Source organism: Nomascus leucogenys, chromosome 6 (genome assembly GCF_006542625.1).
Source record: "Nomascus leucogenys isolate Asia chromosome 6, Asia_NLE_v1, whole genome shotgun sequence".
Classification (NCBI taxonomy): Eukaryota; Metazoa; Chordata; class Mammalia; order Primates; family Hylobatidae; genus Nomascus; species Nomascus leucogenys.
In genome coordinates this window covers 109,569,080-109,577,176 of record NC_044386.1, presented here as the reverse complement: position 1 = coordinate 109,577,176, position 8,097 = coordinate 109,569,080, and positions in this window count along the sequence as shown.

Genomic DNA, 8,097 nt, shown 5'->3' with positions numbered 1-8,097 from the left:
AAAATTAGCCAGGCGTGGTGGCGTGCACCTGTAATCCCAGCTACTTGGGAGGCTGAAGCAGGAGAACCACTTGAACCCGGGAGGTGGAGGTTGCAGTGAGCCGATATCAAGCCACTGCACTCCAGCCTGGAACGACAAAGTGAGACTCCACCTTGGAAAAAAAAAATGACTTGAATCAGGAAGGCAGAGCCTGGTGCATTCTAAGCACAGGAGCTCAGGAACCGCGACGGAGCTCAAAATAGATCCATGACACAAGGTGGCAAAGACTGTATTGGAATCTTTCGGTGAGGATATGGGAAAAACGACTCTCGCTGTTCACCACAAAACTATAATTTAATTTCTCTCTAGGACGTTTCTGCTCTTTCCTTGCTAAATTTCCCCTTCTCCTTTCCTACCTCCCACCCAGCCCCAACATCCCCTCTATTGTCCAGCCCCAGCCTTCTGCTGGCACAGCCCTGACCAAAAGCGGGGTGTAGGGGTGTGCCCACAGGGGCCCCCATGTGTCCCTAGGGAACATGAATCATGACAAGGGTTACAGCTTGCCAGGATGCCAATGCGTACAAAGCACGTTTGCACAGTGCAGACTCTACATCCCTGTGGCAGGGACTGTCACGAACCCCTTGGACCCAGGAGCCCCCAGGAGGAAGCGCTGGTGCGGGGTGTCAACGTGGCTACCTAGCGCCCGCTGCTTCTGAAGCTTACCTCGAATGCATCGCCTACATCCATAGCTTCTGGGCTCTTCCCCACAACCGTGGAGGAAAGTGAGCTAGGTTACCGCTACCCATCCTCCCTGGAATCCCCTTTCTCAGGCGAGAGCGCGAAGCTCAGAGACCAAGGCCTCAGGGCAGCTGTGGTGCCACCTCTGGCCGTTTGGTCCGAGCTGCCCCGTTGACTGCATGCAAGTCCCATTGTATCCGGAATTCGTGGATTCTTGGTCTCACTGACCTCAAGAAAGAAGCCGCGGACCCTCGCGGTGCATACTACAGTTCTTAAAGGCGGCGTGGCCAGAGTTTGTTCCTTCTGACATTCGGATGCATTCGGAGTTTCTTCCTTCTGGTAGCTTCGTGGTCTTGCTGGCTCAGGAGTGAAGTTGCAGACCTTCGCGGTGTTACAGCTCTAAAGGCGGCGGGCCTGGAGCTATTCGTTCTTCCCGGTTGGTTCTTGCTTTCACCAGCTTCTGGAGCAAAGCTGCAGACCTTCAAAGTGAGTGTTACAACTTATAAAAGCCCTGTAGGCCCAGTAAACGAGCAACAGCTAGCTTTATTGCAAACAGCGAAACAACAGAAACGCTACAGCATGAAAGAAAACGCGAGCGGTTTGCCACTGTCAGCTTGGGCCGCCTGCTTTTATTCTCTTATCTGGCCCCACCCACATCCTGATGATTGGTCCATTTTACAGAGAGTCGATTGGTCTGTTTTACAGAGACCTGATTGGTCCGTTTTAACAGGGTGCTGATTGGTGCATTTACAATCCCTGAGCTAGACAAAAGTTCTCCACCTCCCCACTAGATTAGCTAGATACAGAGTGTTGATTGGCGAATTTATAAACCCTGAGCTAGATATAGGTTGCTGATTGGTGCATTTACAAACCTTGAGCTAGATACAGAGTGCAGATTGGTGCATTAACAATCGCTTAGCTAGACACAAAGATTCTCTGAGTACCCACCAGATTAACTAGATACAGAATGCCAATGGGTGCATTCAGAAACCCCGAGCTAGATACAGGGTGCTGATTGGTGTGTTTACAAACCTTGAGCTAGATACACAGTGCTGATTGATGCATTTACAATCCCTTAGCTAGACATAAAGATTTTCCAAGTCCCCACCAGACTCAGGAGCCCAGCTGGCTTCACCCAGTGGATCCCGCACCAGGGCCGCAGATGGAGCTGCCTGCTAGTCCTGCACTGTGCGCCCGCACTCCTCAGCCCTTGGGCGGTCGATGGGACTGGGCGCCGTGGAGCAGGGAGCAGCGCTTGTCCGGGAGGCTCAGGCCGCGCAGGAGCCCAGGGCGCTGGGGAGGAGGCTCAGGCATGGCGGGCTGCAGATCCCAAGCCCTGCCCCGCGGGGAGGCAGCTAAGGCCCGGCCAGAAATCGGGCACAGCAGCTGCTGGCCCAGGTGCTAAGCCCCTCACTGCCCAGGGCTTGCGGGCCAGCCGGCAGCTCCTGGTGCGGGCCCGCCGAGCCCACGCCCACCCGGAACTCGCGCTGGCTCGCAAGCGCCGCGGGCAGCCCTGGTTCCCGCCCGCGCCTCTCCCATACTTTCCTGAAAGCTGAGGGAGCTGGCTCCGGCCTTGGCCAGCCCAGAAAGGGGCTCCCACAGTGCAGCGGTGGGCTGAAGGGCTCCTCAAGCCTGGCCAGAGTGGGCACCAAGGCCAAGGAGGTGCCAAGAGTGAGTGAGGGCTGCCCGCACACTGTCACCTCTCAGCATGTCCTGTCCCCTGCCGACCGGCGGCCTCCTGAACCCCCTGCTGTTTGTCATGACGCAGAACCACTGTGTGTCCTAATATCATAGGCAGCCTGTCGTCACGGCTAATTGTAATGATGCTTCCTCGCCAGGGTTTCATGCTTCTGAGTGTGCACTGCCATCCGATTTTGTTGTTTTCTCCTGGCTTTGGAGAGGGCTTGGCTCTCAGCAAAGGAGATGTGGAGTGAGCCACTCTCATCTTTGCCCCAGTGCTTTGGTGCCTGGGGGTGCCCAGAGTGTCCCTGGGAGTGTCTGTGCTGTTGAGGGCACCTGCTGAGGCCTGCATCATCTTCCCTGAGGCAGAATCTTACAACTTTTGGGGGTTGCTGGCTCCTCCGACAACCTGAGAAAAATGGTGGTCCCCTTCCCAGAAATCTGCAGAGACACACAAGAATAATACATGCACTTGAGGGGTTTAGATACCCTGTGACATCTATTTCAGGATTTTCCAGGGGTTCCTAGAGCCTGGATTGAGACCTATATTACGGGGTGTAGTCTACCTGTTCTGCCAATTTCTAGAGCTCCAAAACCTGGATGCTTACATTATGGTTGGATAGCTGGGTGTAGCCATGCCTGAAGGAGGCTTCTTTTTTTGATACTGATTCCATAAAAGGATTAGGTAGAGAATGGCTGAGACCCACTGAGTGAAAATGATGTCCGGTTTATTCACCAATCAACTTCTGCACAAATACTTGCAGCAAACAACGAGTACATACAGTGTCTACATATTACGGTACAATAACCTTCACTGAGAGCCAGACACTCTGTTTCCTTCTGAAAGGTCAGAAGGTTTTGCAGAACCTTGGGGGAGAATAACTGAAGGTAGCTGTTCTATAACCCTGAGGCAGAGGGCAAGGAATAGGTACAAGGGAGTGTGGGGGAATTTATCTTAAAAGGCTTGTTAATGTTGACTAGGAACTGACCTTTGATCATGTGCGTGTGAGCTTCCCTGAAAGAGGAACAATAATTTTTTTTTTTTTTTGAGATAGAGTCTCACTCTGTCACCCAGGCTTAAGTGCAGTATCACTATCTCAGCTCACTGCAATCTCTGCCCCCTCAGGATTCAAGCGATTCTCCTGCTTCAGCCTCCCGAGTAGCTGGGATTACAGGCGCCTGCCACCACTCCCAGCTAATTTTTGTATTTTTGGTAGAGACAGTGTTTCACCATCTTGGCCAGGCTGGTCTTGAACTCCTGACCTCATGATCCACCTGCCTCGACCCCCAAAGTGCCGAGATTAGAGGCGTGAGCCACCGTGCCCGGCCACAGTAATTGTTAGTTACCTGCAGGTCGTGTTGGCTCCAGGTTTTCGGCATTGTGCCTGCACTGAATAAAAGCAAGCAGCTCCAGCTTCTTGGGGCTGTTCTCTGGCCACTAGAGCCAGGCAGTCACCTAGCTGCTCTTACACTGCATACCTGTGTCTGAGTACTCATTTCATCCATTGGCCAGGGTCTATGGGACAGATCTGGCACGACCCCACAGTATAGTGCTGTTAGGAGCTCCCTGAGGCACAGAGAAGTTAAATAACTTGCTCAAGGGCTCAAGGTCACACAGCAGGTGGTAAAAGTGGCCTTTGACACCAAGCAATCTGACTCCGGGGCCATTCAATAGTCTAAGAAATTGCAGGCCTAGCATGGTGGCTCATGCTTGTAATCCCAGCACTTTGGGATGCTGAGGTGGGCAGATCACCTGAGGTGAGGAGTTCAAGACCAGCCTGGCCAACATGGTGAAACTCTGTTGCTACTAAAAATACAAAAATTAGCTGGGCGTGGTGGCTGGCACCTGTAGTCCCAGCTACTTGGGAGGCTGAGGTACGCGAATCACTTGAACCCAGGAGGTAGAGGTTGCAGTGAGCCAAGACTGCACCATTGCGCTCCAGCCTGGGTAACAGAGCGAGAGCCTGTCTCCAAAAAAAAGAAAAAAAAAAAAAGAAAAGAAATTGGTAGGTGAGGCTGTCCCCCATCCTGTTCTGGGACTTGAGTCTGTTCCCTGCTCAGGTCATTAGATCCTGCTGGGGCCCAGGCAAGAACAGCGGGCTCTAGACAAACCCTGCAATTGCATTTTTCTAGAAAGCCTTCATCACACGTTGCAGCCTAAGGTCCCAGTCTAGGGGTTCTCAACAGACTGTATCTTGAAGTGGCATTTGCCTGGCCCGGCAGGGAGACAGGACTCTGTTCTCAGGCAGATTTGGGTGGTAACATGACCTCATTTGACTCCCAGGCTGGCAGGGCCTGGGAAATATCAGTTTATGCTTGTTTCCAGAATTTTAAAGGAGGTTTCCTTTGCCTCTCACACACTGCAAAATGCCTGCTGGGAGTGGTGCTTTTGCTTATTGCTTCCTGGTTGCCGAGTCTCCCTTTAAGTTCTGAGTCTGTCTGTAAGAGGCCCTTTGGTGTTGGAAGGGGCTTAGAACCCTGGCTTTGTCATGAGTCCCTTTCCTGAAAATGGCTCCCGTGCAAGGCTGTTCCACTTCCACATTCTCAAACACCCTCCCTCCCACGGATCCCCAGCCCACCCCGACAGGCCTGTCCAACTTGAGGATGGAGGTGACAGCCGTCACGGAGTCTAATGCCCTCACTTTTTTTTTTGAGACAGGGTCTCACTCTGTTGCCCAGGCTGGCGTGCAGTGGTATGGCTATGGCTTACAGCTCACAGCAGCCTCAACTTCCCCAGGCTCAAGAGATCCTCCTGCCTCAGCCTTCTGAGTAGCTGGGACTATAGGAGCACATCACCAGCTGGGCTAATTTTTTAAATTTTTTTGTAGAGACGGGGGTCTTGCTATGTTGCCTGGGCTGGTGTCGGACTCCTGGGCTCAGGTGATCCTCCCACCTTGGCCTCCCAAAGTGCTGAGATTACAGGTGTGAGCCACTGCACCCTACTCCCTCACTTTTGCAGATGGGAAACCAAGGATGAAGGAGAGGAGAATGCCTTGCCCAAGACTTCGATGCTAAAATTCCCGGCAGCTGTGGTTTGTATTTACCTGGGGCTGGCAGCATCAGGACCACCAGGAGGCCCAGTGGAAATGCACACCCTTGGGGTGCACCCCAGACTTGCTGCATCGGAAGCCATGCTACAACCAGCCCTCCAGGTGACTGAGGCTAACACAAGTTTGAGAACTACTGCCCTGGCCCTTGCTTTCTCGGCTGGGACTGAAGTTCTGCACAGGTAGGACCCAGTGACAAACTTTCATCTCCCAACTGCTCCATGTACCTTGGTCCCCACAAAAGCCTTCCTCACACACAAGTAAACTCCGGAAGCAAAGGATAGGAAAGAGAGCTAGAAGCAGACACTGGTGGTTATGAACATCTTCACATGATAGACAATGCAGCTCCAAAGTGAGGAAACTGGCTTGCTATTTCAGCACAAACAAGATGCCAACCAGCCAAAAACATTAGTACACAAGCAAAAGAAAACCTAGGCCAGGCGCGGTGGCTCACGCCTGTAATCCCAGCACTTTGGGAGGCCGAGGCAGGTGGATTACCTGAGGTCAGGAGTTCAAGACCAGCCTGGCTAACATGGTGAAAACCCATCTCTACTAAAAATAGAAAAAATTGACGAGTTAATGGGTGCAGGAAATCAACATGGCACATGGATACATATGTAACAAACCTGCACATTGTGCACATGTACCCTAAAACCCTAAAGTATAATAAAAAAAAAAAAAAAAATAGAAAAAATTAGCCGGGTGTGGTGGCCTGCGCCTGTAATCCCAGCTACTCGGGAGGCTGAGGCAGGGGAATTGCTTGAACCCAGGAGGCGGAGGTTGCAGTGAGCCGGGATCGCGCCATTGCACTCCAGCCTGGGCAACAGAGCAAGACTCTGTCTCAAACAACAACAACAACAATAACAATAACAACAACAATAAAAAACAGAAAGGAAAAGAAAACCTAGGCTGGGCATGGTGACTCCCATCTGTGATCCCAGCACTTTGGGAGGCCAAGGCGGGCAGATCACCTGAGGTCAGGAGTGTGAGACCAGCCTGGCCCCCATGCTGAAACCCTGTCTCTACTAAAAATACAAAAATTAGCCACATGTGGTGGTGCATGCCTGTAATCCCAGCTACTTGGCAGGAGAATCGCTTGAACCCAGGAGGCGGAGGTTACAGTGAGCCAAGATCACGCCACCACGCCATTGCATTCTGGCCTGGGTGACAGAGTGAGACTCTGTCTCAAAAAAAAAAAAAAAGGAACAAAATCTAAGTGAAAACTGAAGCCAGCTGGAAAGCAGTTTCTATTTGTCCAGATGAAGCCAGCAGAAGTAACAAGGGAGCCTTCGGTGACCTGGAGCACCATCCCCACTAGCCTGGTGCTGGCCGTGGGGCTGCAGAATTTTAAGGCCCTGCCGGCCTGAGGCCCCATCTCCTCCTTCTATCTTATCTTCCCATGAGAAGGCAGTGAGACAGATGTCTTCACAGCGCCCCTTCACCCACTCACCCACCCATACGCTCATCTATCCATCCAACAAGCTGTGTGCCAAGTCCCTGGGGCTGGAACCCAGATCTGGGGCAAAGGTGCAGACCCTAAGCTGAGGCCTGTGGAGGGAGTGGCAGGCCCTGTGGGGCGGGGGTCCTGGCAGGTGTGCTGGGGTCATCCCCATTGTGCCGCTCGCTGGGCTGGAGCTCATACAGGCAGGTGGCCCAGCCTAGAGTGCCCATATCCTCACAGTGAGGCGGTGGCCAGGCTGGCACGGGGCGCTTTCTGCTCAGGAAGGGGGTCCCACGGGTGGGCGCTGTGTCCTTTCTGCTCTTCCTAGGTGAGGAGGGACCACAAAGGAGAGCACAGGGTGGCTTCAGCGGGGGTGGCTGGACACTGGGATGGTCAGCCTGGAGGTCACTTGGCCGTTTCAGCCCCCTGGGCACCCTCCCCAACTCCTGCTGGCCCAGGTGCCCTGGGGTCTTCACCCCCACCCCACATACTCCAACACTGCTCTCTTCTCCCCCTGGGGCATTTCCCTCCCTGCCTGTGCCCGGGTTGAAGGCTGAACCATGCCTGGAGCTCTGCTCTGGTCAAGAAATGTTTGTGGAATATCTGACCAAAAGGATGCCGCAGCAGCCCTGGAGGCCAGGACCAAGTGGCCTGTTTATGGTGCAGATGAGACACTGGGACTCTGAGAGGCCACAGAACTTGCCAGGGCACTCGGTGGCTGAGGAAGGGGCCGGGTCCCGCCCACTCCAGACTGGCTCTCATTTGGGTGCAAGGGACCTGGTGGCGACGGTGGCTGCACGGGTCTCTGTCCTCATATGCACATCCAGCCATGCAGGCGGGTGTCTGTGGTGGGGCTGGCGTGGGCTGACCTCCAATCTCCCTGGTGCTGACTGCTGAGTTCATCTTCGGCGTTAGCAGTGTTAACTGCCTCCCCGTCACAGCGTCTCAATGCTCCCACAGCGGTGGGGGCCACAGCGCACCTTTCTGAGCCCGAGCAGGGCTCTGGGCAGAAGTCCCAGAGTCCCCCAGTGTCTCTGATGTCCTTCCTTCCAGGCGGGGGATTCAGGTCTGGTAGTGGTGGCTCTTCATACCCTTACTCCGCGTCAGCATTTCCCGGGGCACCATTGCCACCTCCCACGCCAAGGGTCCCTGCTCCAGGTTCTATCCTACTGAGGAGAGTCTTCCCAACAGGAAGCAGGGACCTGAGCTCTC